General features: G+C 37.5%; 1 protein-coding gene and 1 pseudogene across 2 annotated transcripts in view; both read right to left on the bottom strand.

Annotated features, from left to right (window-relative positions):
• The window catches only part of HBE1 (hemoglobin subunit epsilon 1), a 250,894-nt gene that overhangs the window by 57,749 nt on the left and 176,555 nt on the right, over window positions 1–16,590 (bottom strand). The window lies entirely within an intron of this gene.
• On the bottom strand, window positions 8,822–9,843 carry LOC129008664 (olfactory receptor 51B2-like; annotated as a pseudogene).

Genomic DNA, 16,590 nt, shown 5'->3' with positions numbered 1-16,590 from the left:
TACCATCTAGGACAAGTTGGAAAATGACTATTTTGAGTCAGTACAGAATTGGTGAGCACATGCCACACAACTGCACTGTGTTTAGTTCTGAATAACCATGTAATAAGCACAGTCTGCTCTTAAGAAGCTCTCAATATGGCCTATGAGTTTATAATAGTGCTTAATATTCTCCCTTCAATTTTATGCAGAATATTGCCCTTGAATGTCTCAACAGGATCCATAATGCTGAAAACTTGAGAAAAATCATAGATCTAAGCCCTGCTTCATTCTAGCTTCATTCTAGATGTTCTATTGACCTGAATTTAATATGATGATATATTTCTAGATGAATAAGATTCCTATACTTGTAGCAACACTCTCACCAAGATGCATAAATACATATAGGTCCATGGAAAAAAATTGTCATGCTCAGTTTGAGAACATAACTTGAATGTTACCAGATACAAGGGAGTAAAGGAGACAGAGGGAACTCTGTAGTATGAAGAAGGAACAGACAGGAAAGATCTGTTAGCCTCAAGAAAATGTAGTAAATAGTGAATCTATTACAGAGTCTAAATAAACAAGTGAAAGAGGAAAAAATATGATTCCTCCTTTCCCTCATTTTCTCATTTCCTACTCTGCCTTCCTTCTTAGTTGGATGGAATATGTGTCCCCACACCTTCCTAAGGAGATGGGCCCTGTCTCTAGAATTTTTCTAGTGAGTCCCACTGACTACTCATGCCATCTCTTAGAGCAGTTCTTCAAACAAACATGCAGACACACATGCATGTGTGTGTTTCAAGGGCTGTTGTTTGGATCTTATAAATTAAATTGTTATATGTTAAAATGGTGACTTTTCTTTCTATAAATTTCAGGATCTTAGCAGAGTGCAGAAGCTCAGCCTGTTTAGGTTCAGAACTCTGTGCTCTCACGCATTGTCTTTAATCTTCAAAAAAGTGAGTCCTCCATTTGGCTCCAGTCCTGAGGGCCTGACAGTTGGGACTACCCAACTCTCAGATTTCTATTGTCCACAAGTTAAATTCCTCCTGCCTTCTCCAACCCAGTCCAATATATTATCATCTGCCATCAATATGATTTCATTTTCAATCCAATTTGCTTTCTTAGATCTTAATTTGGTTGCCCTTTTCTAAGCCTTTCAACTCGATTCAGAATTTTTTGTCTACTCTTCAGAGAAAAACTATCAACAAAGAATCCTCTGAACAAGAAAGTTATCAATAAAAAATAAATGTAAAATAAGCCCTTTCTGGATAAACAAAAACTGAGTTGATTTCAACTAAGTTGAAACCAAATGACCAAAGATGATCATTTGAATCTACATAAAATGACAAAAGCACCAGTAAAGATAATCATGTCATTATAAAAGACATTATGCATACATATTCCTTTCTGCTTCTTATTTTCAAAAATGAATGTATTACAATAAAAAATAGAATTGCATTGCTGGAACTATTACAAATATAAATGTAATATATTTATCAATAACAACAAAGGAGGTGAGTGATAACAAAGCTGTTTTGGAATGAAGAAATATTCTCTGAAAAAAAGCTATAAACATCTACATAGAAAAATGAGTAAGAATGCACAATGATACATGCAGTTCTGTGCATTAACAATTATACTTATGCCAATCCAAGGGTCCCAGATTAGAAAACCTAAATCTATCATAGTTCCTTAAATACTCTTTCAAAAAAGAAAAAAAAAAATCTGTGCTGTAGGATATCCCACCTCAGCTGTGATCTTTACCTCTAGGCAGACCTCTGGAAAACCTTCTTATATGCTTTCCTTGAGTGCATCTCACATCAGAAGAGAGAGGAATCATTCCATATTCATGTTCCTGGCACTCACCCACTCACAGTATTGTGGCTAAAATAGGAAGCTATTCCTGTCCTCTTTGAGGACTCAGTTCAGATCATTCACTCACAGACCTCTCATGAGGCCTCATTTTAAAGCTTATGCATGTGGAAATCACCTCCCCTGAGTTTCATCTTTCCAGCATCTCAGGAGACCCCTTGATCTCCCTTCCCTCTCTTCTCTGTTCGGGAGGAACAGGGCCCCACAACTGATGTCCTCGGGATTTTCAGGTGTTTCCTGAAGAATGGGGTGAGGAAAATTTGAAACTCAAAAACCAGCTGATGTAAGGTAGGGATATCAGGGCCTCATTATGTGACCCAAGGAGGCTCAGCATCATAATTTAGTTTATCTGAAAGGGTTAGGGGATATCGGTTGTCTTCAGGGATCATATGTACCTCTACTGGTCCTAGAGCTTATGAATTCCAATTGCATTTTTGTCTTTCCTGTTACTTTGGTAAAATTTGTTCTTATCTACTGGAACTTCAATGGATCTGTTAATAGTCATGCAGATTCATGACATTCAGCTTTTTTTTTTTTTAGATAGAGTCTCACTCTGTTGCCAGGCTGGAGTGCAGTAGCACAATCTCAACTCACTGCAAACTCCACCTCCCGGGATCAAGTGATTCTCCTGCCACAGCCTCCTGAGAAGCTGGGACTACAGGAGCACGTCACCACGCCCAGCTAATTTTTGTATTTTTAGTAGATACGGGGTTTCACCATATTGGCCAGGATGGTCTCGATCTCTTGACCTCGTGATCTACCCGCCTTGGCCTCCCAAAGTGCTGGGATTGCAGGCGTGAGTCACCGCTCCCGGCTGACATCCAGCTTTTTATCTTAAAATTATATTACTTGTAGCTCATTGCTTTTTTTTTTTTTTTTGCCAGATACACAATGAGAAGCATAGTCTTTATTCACAGAATGTAAATAAACAGTGTGTAATATAAAGAAAATAGTTACCACAAATTTTCATAGCACTATCATTACTGCATAGATGGTAGCATGCTAAAGGAAGCCCATAGAAAGCATCTTTGGGGCAGGGGAAAATTTCTCAAAAGAAATATTGTTTAAGCTAATAATTGAAAAATAAGGAAGGTAACAAATATAGTGTTTGTATAAGTGGGGTACGGTTTAATTCTATAAAGGAAGAAAAAATACACAGGCTATGGGGAAAGAGAAAATATGACAAACTCAAATCAAAAGAATTCTAGCAGAGCCAGAACAACAAAACATGTGAGAAAATTTAACACAAAGAGAATCTGTGGTAGCCTGTTGGTTTTTGTTAATCCAAAATCATGTATTTTCTTTTTTTAATTATTATTATACTTTAAGTTTCAGGGTACATGTGCACAATGTGCAGGTTTGTTACATATGTATACATGTGCCATGTTGGTATGCTGCACCCATTAACTTGTCACTTGGCATTAGGTATATCTCCTAATGCTATCCCTCCCCTCTACCCCCACCCCGCAACAGTCCCCGGAGTTTGATGTTCCCATTCCTGTGTCCATGTGTTCTCATTGTTCAATTCCCACCTGTGAGTGAGAACATGCAGTGTTTGGTTTTTTGTCCTTGTGATAGTTTGCTGACAATGATGGTTTCCAGTTTCATCCATGTCCCTACAAAGGACATGAACTCTTCATTTTTTATGGCTGCATAGTATTCCATGGTGGATATGCGCCACATTTTCTTAATCCAGTCTATCGTTGTTGGACATTTGGGTTGGTTCCAAGTCTTTGCTATTGTGAATAGTGCCACAATAAACATACGTGTGCATGTGTCTTTATAGCAGCATCATTTATATTCCTTTGGGTATCTACCCAGTAATGGGATGGCTGGGTCAAATGCTATATCTAGTTCTAGATCCCTGAGGAATGGCCACACTGACTTCCACAATGGTTGAACTAGTTTACAATCCCACCAACAGTGTAAAAGTGTTCCTATTTCTCCACATCCTCTCCAGCACCTGTTGTTTCCTGACTTTTTAATGATTGCCATTCTAACTGGTGTGAGATGGTATCTCATTGTGGTTTTGATTTGCATTTCTCTGATGGCCAGTGATGGTGAGCATTTTTTCATGTGTTTTTTGGCTGCATAAATGTCTTCTTTTGAGAAGTGTCTGTTCATGTCCTTCGCCCACTTTTTGATGGGGTTGTTTTTTTCTTGTAAATTTGTTTGAGTTCATTGTAGATTCTGGATATTAGCCCTTTGTCAGATGAGTAGGTTGCGAAAATTTTCTCCCATTTTGTAGGTTGCCTGTTCACTCTGATGGTAGTTTCTTTTGCTGTGCAGAAGCTCTTTAGTTTAATTAGATCCCATTTGTCAATTTTGGCTTTTGTTGCCATTGCTTTTAGTTGTTGGAAGTTCTGGCCAGGGCAATTAGGCAGGAGAAGGAAATAAAGGGTATTCAGTTAGGAAAAGAGGAAGTCAAATTGTCCCTGTTTGCAGATGACATGATTGTATACCTAGAAAACCCCATGGTCTCAGCCCAAAATCTCCTTAAGCTGATAAGCAACTTCAGCAAAGTCTCAGGGTACAAAATCAATGTGCAAAAATCACAAGCATTCTTATACACCAATAACAGACAGAGAGCCAAATCATGAGTGAACTCCCCTTCACAATTGCTTCAAAGAGAATAAAATACCTAGGAATCCAACTTACAAGAGATGTGAAGAACCTTTTCAAGGAGAACTACAAACTACTGCTCAATGAAATAAAAGAGGATACAAACAAATGGAAGAACATTCCATGCTCATGGGTAGGAAGAATCAACATTGTGAAAATGGCCATACTGCCCAAGGTAATTTATAGATTCAATGCCATCCCCATCAAGCTACCAATGACTTTCTTCACAGAATTGGAAAAAACTACTTTAAAGTTCATATGGAACCAAAAAAGAGCCCACATCACCAAGTCAATCCTAAGCCAAAAGAACAAAGCTGGAGGCATCACGCTAGCTGACTTCAAACTATACTACAAGGCTACAGTAACCAAAACAGCACGGTACTGGTACCGAAACAGAGATATAGATCAATGGAACAGAACAGAGCCCTCAGAAATAATGCCGTGTATCTACAACGATCTGATCTTTGACAAACCTGACAAAAACAAGCAATGGGGAAAGGATTCCCTATTTAATAAATGGTGCTGGGAAAACTGGCTAGCCATATGTAGAAAGCTGAAAGTGGATCCCTTCCTTACACCTTATACAAAAATTAATTCAAGATGGATTAAAGACTTACATGTTAGAGCTAAAACCATAAAAACCCTAGAAGAAAACCTCAGCAATACCATTCAGGACATAGGCATGGGCAAGGACTTAATGTCTAAAACACCAAAAGCAATGTATTTTATTTTCATGTTTGAAAAACAAACAGCTTTTTCTACATGGTTTTCTTACCAGCTTTTCATACAACAGTCAAGTAAACTTGGTACTAGTCAGAAATCTTTGCAACTTTTGAACTTCAAGGTAAGTTGGCCTCTGTCAATGGGCAGACAGCGACCCTCACTGGTGAAAGCGTCAGGTTTTAACCAAGCAATTTTTCATCAAATATTCTCCCAGAGGTTTTGGAATTTTTTCATGTATCTTTGTGTCTTCACAGAGCTGCTCCACTATATCAACGAAAGACAGTTCCATTGCTTCTACAACACAAGCAAACAAATCTCAAAGCCGACGTAAGAGACTGGTAGCCTGTTTTAAGCATTAGAGTGTTTCAAATCCTTTAAGGTGTTTTAACTTTACCCTAAGCACAAGGAATATGAAGCAAGGGTTATGATTGAATAATCATTGCTGTAAGTTTGTTTTGGCTAAAGAATGAGGAACACATTGGAAAAAGAAAAGAGTAAGTGAGGAGAGTATAGAATACAGTTGCAGTAATCCAGGTGAGAAACAGTGGTGGTGTGGATGTGAACAGGTGTTGTCAGTAAGGCTGGCTAGAAGTGGATGAAAGAAAGATTCTATGACTTAGAAAGAAAAGAACTTGGTGACTGATTAAGATGGTCGATTAAGGAGAGAGGATAGTGAAAGATGACATCTGCATTCTGATTTTACGTGAGTGGAGAGCAGCTCCACTTACTAAGGATAGGGATTACAGGAAGAGAACAACTTTATTAATTAATCACAGTTCTTTGTTGATTGGTTCTTTTGCATTAAGAGCTGTTTAATGTACTGGATTTGAAAAGAGGGAGGACAGCCAGTACACTTTTGAACATTCTGTGTGTGTAAGCAGTCCGGAAGAGCTGTCCCCTAGGCAACTTTATATGCATGCCCTTAGAGAACAAGTAGGAGGAGAAAAGACATGAAAATGATCAATAATCGATTAGATTATTTAGATTAGAAACTATATTTTAAATTACTAGTATTATTATTAAGAGCAAGGGCTCTGGAACCAGTTTGCCTGACTGTAAAATCTAACCTGACAGGTTCTGAGATTTTCCAGATTCAGCATTTTACTTCCTCATCTATAAAATAGGAATGATTGGAGTTGCTGAAAGGATTGTTGCAGAGATTAAATAGATACTCTTAAGAATTATTGTGAAAATTATATGACTCAATGTGTATGTGTTAGCACGAGATCTGAAAATATTAAAAATAAAGGGTAATTTTGCTTTGCTTTGTGGCTTTCTAAAAAGAGTATATAAGAGAGAAATGTTTAGAACAGATTTAAATGAGCAAAGAAACAGGATATTTACATGAGAGTCTGTAAAGAATCAAACAATAAAATTCATCTAGGATATAAAGGTAAATAAAGACAAGAAGGAATCAGAAATAAAAAAGTTAATGTGTTGGAGGCCCTGGTGGTGTAAGAGAAAGCTGTATTAGGAGTAACTGAAGGAGAGAGCTAAAAAAAGAAAAGTAAGATCATGTTCTAAGACTGTTTAAAACTTCCCATGTTATTCTTAGTAGCTGCATATTTTGACATGATATATTTAATAATGCCTGAATGAGGCTGAATGCTCTTTCCTTCCTAACTATTAAATGTTGACAGGTAAAAAAATTTTAGATGTTCGTTTTTACCAATGATAGTGATAATATAATCAATAGAACATATGAGTTCCAGTAGCAATATCCACTCTCATAACCTCAGAGAAACACTCTTATAAGGTACATTTTGTTGTTTTGAATTGATGAGTGAAACAGGGCTCAGAGATCAAGTGATGTGCCATTTTATCAATTCCTTTTTCCATACTATGCCAAATGTGTGTGTGTGTTTCTTTGTTTTTAACAAATTTTCTTCATTTCCTAGAAATAATTAGACACAAGTAAAATTTACTGTATCCAAAGGTATAAAAGCTATGACATTTAGCCTTTTTAAATGAAATAGTGTTTTCCTTATGTCACCACTTATACACTATCCATTTTATCTAGGTGAGTTTTGGGGGGAAAGTATATCATAAAATCAGAATATAATTTTGAATATAAGATGGTATAATAATTAGAATTGATTAATAACTATATTTCTATTAAAATTCTATATTTATTAAAAGTTTCCAGAGATACTTTGATATAAAGAATATAAAGATCACACATGTTACATCTTTTTACATATGTTATAAATATAGAATTATCTCGTCTATTTCATTGTTTTCTTTTAAATTCATCTCCAGGTATCACTCTATTAGAGGTATTTACTATATTAGATTTACTTATTTCATGTTGCTTTATGATTCTTTAATGTATATTTCCCTTGCTTTTAAGACTTTATAAGTTCTGGTTTTTATTTTTATTTCTACACTGAGTGAACCATACATTTCAATTAGTTTACTTATTTTCTTCTTTCTTACAAAAAAAGGAGAAGAACCTAGTTAAAATGAGAAAAAAAGCTGAGTGAACTATGAATGAGAGCAAACAATGGTGGAAGATCTAAGTCAATTATTTTCAAAGGTTATTTCTGCAAATAACCGCTTTCAATGGAGAAAAAAAATTCTTCTACAAGAGAATCTATTAATTACAGGAAACCACTCCAAGAATGCTGGTAAAATATAGGGTCATGCAATTCATCTTCCAATTTAACAAGAAAATTCATGGGCTAATTGCTGATTGAATACATTATTATTTCATTTGCCAATACATTTTCTATAGTATTGTTTAATGTACATCATTCTCCCTAACTCTCTTTATCTGTTGATTAACTAATAAAGTATTGTTTCTCTTCTCATTTTACTGATACACAGATTCTGGTAATGTTGACTCCTTCAAGGCATAAAATGCATTGGAAGCCCTAATAAACTTTTTTTTTTAAGATTGCATTTGTTTGTAATTAAGCATATATAGAGGCTATACAGAACACAGAAAAAAATGCGAACAAAGAAAAAAACTCAGGCATGCAAGAAATAGAAATTTATTTTATTATAGGTTATTTGGAGCCTTCATCCCATTAGGTGGCAGACACCAGATCTCATCAACTCAGAAGCTTCTCACTAATCCTTGGTTGGCATCTAGCCAAGCTGGCATCTGCTAGAATCCAAGTTCTTGTTTGGTCTTTGTATTAGCAGCATGGCCTCTCTTAGTCTTAATACCTTACTTTCGTCTCCTTCTGATTCAGTCTAGTCCCATGCAGTACCAGTAAGGTAGTTTAAGGTCCTTCCTTACCTCTGATACACTGTCGGGCATACAGAAAATTATTAAAGTGTTTTCCATACAGTGCTGGGGAACTCCATCAAGCTACGTCATTCTCCTATGTCTGTACAGATTCTGTAACCATTTCTAGTATCACTGACCTCAGATAGCCATGAAGAGAAGTGATTCTGACAGAGTGGAAAATGACATCATAAAGCAAATCTACCTACCAATCAGAGCAACAAAACTAAGGTCAGTGCCCTTAGGAGTGGGATGGGGACACAGAGAATTGGAGCAATGATTCTGTGCCTTTTAAATGACAGGAATGTCAGGTCTTTGGTTTTGAGCCACCTTGGAATCATATAAGAAATCCATTCTGCAATGGGGAGATCACCCCAAAGTCATCAATTAGATTCAAATTCTATGAAAAGACAGAAGGCAACTGATGCCATTCTATATCTGCTTGGTCTTAACACTATAGATTACTGGATTCATAAATGGGGGGAAGAGGAAGTAGACATAGCTCATGATAATGTGAACTACATGTGGAACATTTTTTCCAAATCAATGATTTCTTTTCCAATACACGTGTTAGTTTTAAAGTATGTGTGAAATAATTTTTATTCTTAACATTTTTTTGATGAAGCACAGTGTCTGAAAGGATGGTAGCCCAATCAAGTGACATAAAAAACCAGAACACAGCTAATGTGAGAAATACAAGTATTTAGGGCCTTAGTCTGCTCCTTGCCTGAGGCAATTCCCATGACCTTCTTAAGGATCAGAATGTAAGAGATAAGGATAAGCACAAAGTCCAAGAAACCAGTTGATGAGACCAGGACTATAGGATAAAGTCTGTTAAAGGTGATATCTGTACAGGCCAGTTTGATCACATCTGGTGCAGGCAGAAGGCATTGGGAGAGGACATGGGATCAACAGTAGGGGAATCCAGAGAGAGTGATGATTATGGGCACAATTAGCATAACAAATCCCCTCATTAGAACCCCCAGACCTAGCTTCACCACCTTAGCATTGGTGAGAATGGAGGTGTATCTCAGGGGATTACGGATGCCAATAAAACAGTCATGGGCCATGATGAGCAACACTCTGAACTCCACAATAGAGAGGGAGTGGATTAGATAGGCCTGGAGGAAGCAGGCTCCATGGCTCATTTTCCTGTGATCCAGCCAGAGAACACCAAGCACAGTGGACATTGTTATCAAAGTTACACCAAGGTCTGTGGCTGCCAGTGTAGCCAGAGAGTAGTACATGGGCTCATGAAGAGTGCAGTCTTCTCTGATAAAGAAGAGGAGAGTGCCATTGCCAAGGACTGTAGCGACATAGATGACAAAGAAGGAGATAGAACTCCAAGGATGAAATCTCTCCAGACCTGGAAACCCAGTGAGGAGAAAAGGGGCAGCACTAATGGTGGGTGACATGGTGGATACCTGAGGAGAAACAAACAAACAAAACAGCTCTCTAGACCAGAACTATGTGGTGGAAATATAATTAGAGCTAAATATGTGATGTTAAATGTTCTGGCAGTCACATTAAAAGGAGTAAAAAGAAAAGTGGTAAAATTAATATGAATAATATGTCTTACTTAAGCTACTACATCAAAAATATTATCATTTTAATAGATAATCAGCATAAAAATCATATATGGGATAGTTTCCACGATTTTTTTTGGTACAAATTCTTCAAAATCGAGTGTTTACACTTACAGAAAATTCTGACTCAAGCTAACCAGATGCTACTGTTTTGGACAGCACAGCTCTAGACTATACTACTTCATCCTCAGTTTCAACTCCAGCTGCTTTCTACCACCCTTTCAGACATTGTGCTTCATCAAAAAAATGTTAAGAATAAAAATTATTTCACACACACTTTAAAACTAACACATATATTGGAAAAGAAAGTCTCCTCTCTCACTAGCTATTTTTTAAATAGATGTGATAGGCATAATTTTAAAAACCTTTCTACCACAAGATTTCCTATCCTAATGTCTAGGACTGTGAATATGATACAATATCATGCTTGGGGTTATACAGATGTAATTAAAGTTGCTGATCTGTTGACTGAGTTAATTGAAAAGGAAATTACTCAGGGGAACCTAGTCTAATTCCATGAGCCCCTAAAAGCAGAGTTTTCACCAAGTAGTAGGATAATAGGAAGCCAGACATATTCAAAATTTGAGAAAGGTTTATGGGTCAGTTGCTGGTTTGAAATATAAGGAGGTCACAAAAGAAGGAATGCAAGAAGCCCCTAGGTACAGAACGGGCATCCTAGCTAACAGCCTGCAAACAAAAAACAAAAACAAACAGGGACTTCAGAGTTCAGCAGTAGGAAAATGAACTCTGAGAGCCGGGTGCAATGGCTCACTCAAGCCTGTAATCCCAGCACTTTGGGAGGCTGAGGCGGCAGATCACCCGAGGTCAGGAGTTCCAGACCAGCCTGGCCAACATGGTGAAATTCCGTCCCTACCAAAACTACAAAAATTAGCCAGGTGTGGTTGCAGTTGCCTGTAGTTCCAGCTACTTGGGAAGCTGAGGCAGGAGAATCGCTTCAACCCGGGAGGCACAGGTTGCAGGGAGCAAGAGATTGTGCCACTGCACTCCAGGCTGGGCGACAGAGTGAGACTCCATCTCAAAAAAGAAAGAAAGAAAGAAAGAAAAAGAAAGAAAGAAAGAAAGAAAAAGAAAGAAAGAAAAAGAAAGAAAGAAAGAAAGAAAGAAAGAAAGAAAAAGAAAGAAAGAAAGAAAGAAAGAAAGAAAGAAAGAAAGAAAACAAAGAAAAGAAACTGAACTCTGACTACAATCTGAATGAACGTGGAAGCGAATTCTTCCCCAGAGCCTTCGGATAAGAGCCCAGCCCTCCTGACATTTTGAATTTGACCTTATGATACCCTAAGCAGAAAACTCAGTTAAGCCTATTAGAGTACAGACTTATAGAAACGTGATATAATAAACTAATAATGTTTGAAGCAGCTCAAGTTGCAGTAATTTATGTATAACAATAGAAAACTAATGCAAAGTATTACTATTATCCACATTTTATTAAGAGTTTATAGAGTTCTATAATAAACTAATATTTACAGAGTTTATGTAAATTATTGTATCATTTATCTATTATCACAGATTTGTCACATCACAAAGCCCTGTATAGCATCAGTGGCTGACAACATTAAACATTTTTCACTCTAATGCATGGTTCAACTTATTTAGGCCGGGCTTGGCTGGGCAGCACTGATCATTTCTGCACCATCTGCTCAGGTACATAGGGTGCAGCTGTATGTCATCTCCATCCTATTGTTTTCCTGTGTCGTTCTTCCTATATTCGTCACCCTTTTGTTGTATCTATTTCTATATTGTCTCTTATTTTGCCCTCTCTAACCAAATCCCAGATGTCTCTTTTGCATCACCCAGACTTTAGCATAAAACTTAGCACAAAATTTTTACTGTTTACATTCTTTTACTAGTCTCTCAGACCTAGTGGCTCTAACTCATTGTAGTAAAAAACACGGTTCTACTCCCACTCCAACACTAACATTGCTTACCTTACTAAGTGTTGTATTAATACACCAATGGCCCTGGAAGCAATGACAGAGTTTGACATATTGATTGTAAGGTTATTTATAAAATTTTAATTACTTTATGATTAACACATTGATCACTAACTGACTGGTATGCTGATTGTTAAACTGACTTAGGTATGAACAGTGACTTCAAAATATTACTAATATACTAATTGGCTAATATATAAGCTGAAAATGTGGGAGCTACAAAGTGCAGGAGGAAGAAGGCAGAAAGGGAACATAGGTGGATGTAAGATAGAGAAAACTGAGCCTAGAGAACTGCATCAAGAGGAGGAGGAGAGGTAGTATAGAGACCTACAGGTGTCAAGGTGACCGCACCCTGCACATTCACTCCCAAAGTCAGTCTCTTTCCTCTCCTGCCTCTTCCAAAGAAAATTTCTATTGTAGGAAAAGTGTTCTTAATAGCGCTGAGCTAACAAGAACTTCTAGATATCAACTCAGAACTCTTAATTATTCATGTAAGCAGCCATCACATAAAACTACTGTTTTTATTTCAGAGTTAGCATTTGCTAGGAAGTTGAACTTTTATGTTGGAGGTTGATACACCTGGAAGAATCCGTAGATACAGATATCTTGCCTCTTTTCTCTATTTACCCTCTTGCAACAACTATGTGGTGGAAGAGAATCCAAGAAGATTAGTCTTTATTTTCCTCTCAATTACCTTCATTCCATTCTCCCATAGTCACTAGAGCCTGACCTGCAGTATCAGAAATTAAGGGGAGAGGTAATTGCTGAGTCCTGGTGTAGAAATTGGTTTAAATGGTATCTCTGAAGACTGCTAACAGGGTTAATTTGTGAGATTATTTGTATTCAAAATTGTTCCCCAGTATCTGTCTTGATGCTGGATAATTAGGCTACTGGGATTTTTTTTTCAAGCCTCCTTTGGAGAAGGAAGTGGGCTCCAGAACTGTGTTCTTAAAGCCCCATATTTTCTCTGCAAAAAGAAAACAGAATTGTAGCTTCATCCAGCACATGGAAGTCATGCTATCAAACCACCTTTGCCTTGTATGATTCCCCACCTCAAAAAGAAGATACTGTGAAGCCTATTTTTGTTATTCCTTAACCCTGTAGCCAATAAGCTCACCCAACTTAGACAAAGCTTAATAAATCCCTCACACTTAATCTTTTCTTGGTTTCAAATAAGATTGTTTGTTATATATACTCACAAATGAGTACTGCTGATAAGTTCTTTCAAACAGTAAGCTTATTTTCTGTCTCCTGGTAAGTCTTGCCCAAGAATCAGAGTTAGTGCTTCTGGAGCAATATAAATCAAGTTTAAAAAATTTTATTTACTTTAAGTGTCCTGTAGTAATGATAAAAGGGGACATGGTGGAGGTATTCTTTACATCCCTGGCTTTGTCTGACAATTTGTACTTGAATACAATCATCTCATAGTCTGTCAGAGAAATAAGGATCTGAGAATTTCTATTGTCTCATCAGTCTTGTATCCTAAATTTATCCTGGAACTTAGCCCAACTATGAGATTTTAAAATGAGTATGGGTGCAATGTGGTGAACCATGAGGGTCACATTTTGGTGCCTGACATTTCACATCAGTTAAGTTCCTCCTGAACTGCATTCTGCTCATAGGTCTTCCTAAATATAAGTAGAATAGTAGTAGGAAATCATGATTAAAAGTCAGTCTCTGGAAATGGCTTAAGTCTGAAAGTTTGTGTGTCCTCTTTGTACTAAGCAAAAATTTAGGTCTGGATTGATTTAGGGGAGCTTTGAACTTAAAATGAGGTGGAGGTAGTAAGACCCTGAGATAATTGATTTAATTTCAGGCTGCCCTCCCATTTCATTAGTAGGTATATTGACCCTCTCACTGGCAGTACACGAATCTTCTGCCCCATAAATATGACTCTATTCCTGGAAATATCACTTATCTTAGAGCAGATATAAAGTAATTTCCTGCAGACTGCCCCAGAGTTGGGATAAAATCCTCCACACTGTTGGTGGAGGATAAGCCTCCAGAGAATGGGAACAACTATTATCAGCCAACACTCAAAGTCACCAAGCTTAGGGGCACTGGGAGGAAGTAGGCAGGGCACCCAAAGTATCTTCTATTTCCTTAAATAGCTATTTATGTGTCTCTCATTCATGTATTTTCTAAGACCTTGTTCATTCTTTTCATATTTCCTGCTGTATTGCCTGTAAAGTAAAGTATTATGTCACAGCAGCATAATCTCAGATTGGGAAGGACCTCCGTCTCCTGTAATAAAAGCCTTCTTTGATGCAGCGTTTCCTGACAAGGGTCATCCACTGAGTGCTTGTCTTTTTCTAAATCATATAACTCAATATTTATTAGAATATCTGTTCTGAAAATACTCAGGCAGCCACATTATTAGAAATTACCTAATTTTTTAAAATGAAAATATTTTTCTGGTCTTCCCATTCCTTGGCTCTTGGTCTGAGCTCTGGTGTCACAGTCTATATCTAACTACTGCCTTATATTACATATGGCATATAGGAAGGCAACATTCAGGTATAATAAGCTTATATCACTAACGATTCAGGAAGATCTCTATCCTAGGATTTTTGCTGTTTGTTGAGTAAGTCTGTGCTGACAATACCAGCTTCTTTTTTTTTTTTTTTTTTTTTCTGTGTAGTTTGATTCTATTATCTGTCAGCCTTCTGGATTCCACAATTATCTCTGAAGATTCCATCCTTTAAATCATCCTCTACAGGCTCTGATGGTTAATTTTATATGCCAATTTGACTGGGCCATGGGGTGCCCAAATATTTGTCAAACATTATTCTAGGTGTTTTTGTGAGGCTGTTTTTAGGCGAGATTAACATTTAAATCGGTAGACCAAGTAGAGCAGACGGTCCTTCCTATTGCAGGCAGCTTCCTCCAATCAGTTGAAAACCTGAGTAGAAGAAAAAGTCTGACCCTTCCCCAAATCAGAGAGAATTCTTCCTTATTGATGGCCTTCAAACTGGAATCTAGACCTTTTTTTCTGCCTTTAGATTGAACTGAAACATCAAAACTTCCTGGGTCTGAAGCCTGATGGCTTTTGGGTTGCAAGTACACCATCAATCCTCCTGTTTCCCAGGCCTTCAGACTTGGACTGGGACTAAACTACCGGGATCTCTTGAGTTTTCAACTTGATGACTCACTCTGCATATCTTGGGACTTGCCTTCCTCCATGATCACATCTGCTAATTCCTTATATTAGGTTGGTGCAACAGTAATTGCAGTTTTTGCCATTACTTTTTTTTAATGCAGTGAATCACATTTATTAATTTCCATATTTTTATGTACATTCAATTTTTTTAATTTTTAAGTTCTGAGGTACATGTGCAGGATGTGCAGGTTTATTACATACATAAATGTGTGCAATGGTGGTTTGCTGTACCTATCAACCCATCACCGAGGTGTTAAGCCCAGCATGCATTAGCTATTTTTTTCTAATGCTCCCCTTCACCACACCCCACCCCCTGACAGGCTCCAGTGTGTGTTGTTCCCGTCACTGTTTTCATGTGTTCTCATTCTCATAGTTCAGCTCCCACTTCTAAGTGAGAACATGTGGTGTTTGGTTTTCTGTTCCTGCATTAGTTTACTGAGGATAATGGCTTTCAGCTCCATCCATGTCCCAGCAAAGGGCATAATCTCATTCCTTTTTATGGTTGGATAGTATTTCATGGTTTATATGTACCACATTTTTTAAATTGTTTATCATTGATGGCCATTTGGGTTGATTCTATGTCTCTGCTATTGTGAATAGTGCTACAACGAACATACATGTGCATGTATCTTAGTAATAGAATGATTTATACTCCTTTAGGTATATACCCAGTAATGGGATTGTGAGGTCAAATGGTATTTCTGGTTCTAAATCTTTGAGGAATTGCCACACTGTCTTCCACAATGGTTGAATTAGTTTACATTCCCACCAACAGTGTAAAAGTGTTCCTATTTCTCTGCAATCTTGCTAGCATCTCGTTTGACTTTTTAAAAACCACCATTCTGACTGGTGTCAGATGGTATTTCGTTGTGGTTTTGATTTGCATTTCTCTAATGATCAGTGACACTGAGACTTTTTTCATATGTTTCTTGGCCACATAAATGTCTTCTTTTGAGAAGTGTCTGTTCATGTCCTTTGCCCACTTTTTAAAGGGGTTGTTTGTGTGGTTTTTTTGTAAGTATGTTTAAGTTCCTCATAGATTATGGATATTAGACCTTTGTCAGATGGGTAGATTGCAGAAATTTTCTCCCATTCTTTAGGTTGCCTGTTTGCTCTGATGATAGTTTATTTTGCTGTTTAGAAGCTCTGTATTTAATTTCATTTTTCTTTATTTTGAGATGAAGTCTCACTCTTTCACCCATGCTAGAGTACAGTGGTGCAATCTCAGCTCACTGCAACCTCTGCTGCCTGGGTTCAAGAAATTCTCCTGCCTCAGCCTCCTGAGTAGCTGGGGTTACAGGTGCGCACCACCACACCCAGCAAATTTTTTGTATTTTTAGTAGAGATGGAGTTTCACCATGTTGGCCAGGCTGCTCTTATACTCCCTACCTCAACTGATCCACCCACCTTGGCCTCCCAAAGTGCTGGGATTACAGGCATGAGCCACCATGCCTGATCTCTTTA

The sequence above is a fragment of the Pongo pygmaeus genome, chromosome 9 (genome assembly GCF_028885625.2).
Source record: "Pongo pygmaeus isolate AG05252 chromosome 9, NHGRI_mPonPyg2-v2.0_pri, whole genome shotgun sequence".
In the NCBI taxonomy this organism is placed as follows: domain Eukaryota; kingdom Metazoa; phylum Chordata; class Mammalia; order Primates; family Hominidae; genus Pongo; species Pongo pygmaeus.
This window is presented reverse-complemented; position numbering and strand designations above follow the sequence as displayed.